Source organism: Octodon degus, unplaced genomic scaffold (assembly GCF_000260255.1).
Source record: "Octodon degus isolate 3935 unplaced genomic scaffold, OctDeg1.0 scaffold00137, whole genome shotgun sequence".
Classification (NCBI taxonomy): domain Eukaryota; kingdom Metazoa; phylum Chordata; class Mammalia; order Rodentia; family Octodontidae; genus Octodon; species Octodon degus.
In genome coordinates this window covers 3,464,815-3,465,251 of record NW_004524713.1, presented here as the reverse complement: position 1 = coordinate 3,465,251, position 437 = coordinate 3,464,815, and positions in this window count along the sequence as shown.

Here is a 437-nt window from a genome sequence, read left to right as displayed (position 1 = left end):
GTATTTAGTATATTTAGTCTACAGGGTCTCACCACACAGATCGGACTCCCAAGCGCTGTGATTACAGGCATGCACGCTGCCATGCTCAGTCTCAATGGCTGTCCCAACGCGGGCTCCTGGGGTGGGGCTGGCACAGTATGTCAGGGTTGAATCCAGCTTCCTGTGCCTGCCTAAGCAGGCGCTTTAATCCGCTGAGGCATCTGGCCAGCCCGCAGCACTTTAAATCTATTCATTAGCAAATTTAAAGTATTAATTCTGGAGAGTCAACATGCTATACACTAGATGTTTTATCTTATAAACAAAACTCTGTACCATTTGCCCGAATTCCTGCTATTTTTGACTTCCCTTTTCCTGGAACCATCATTTACTTTCTTTCCACGAACAGGTGAGTGTATGTAGTACATGTTTTTCTGTGTTTTGACAGTTTCTCTTTGCAT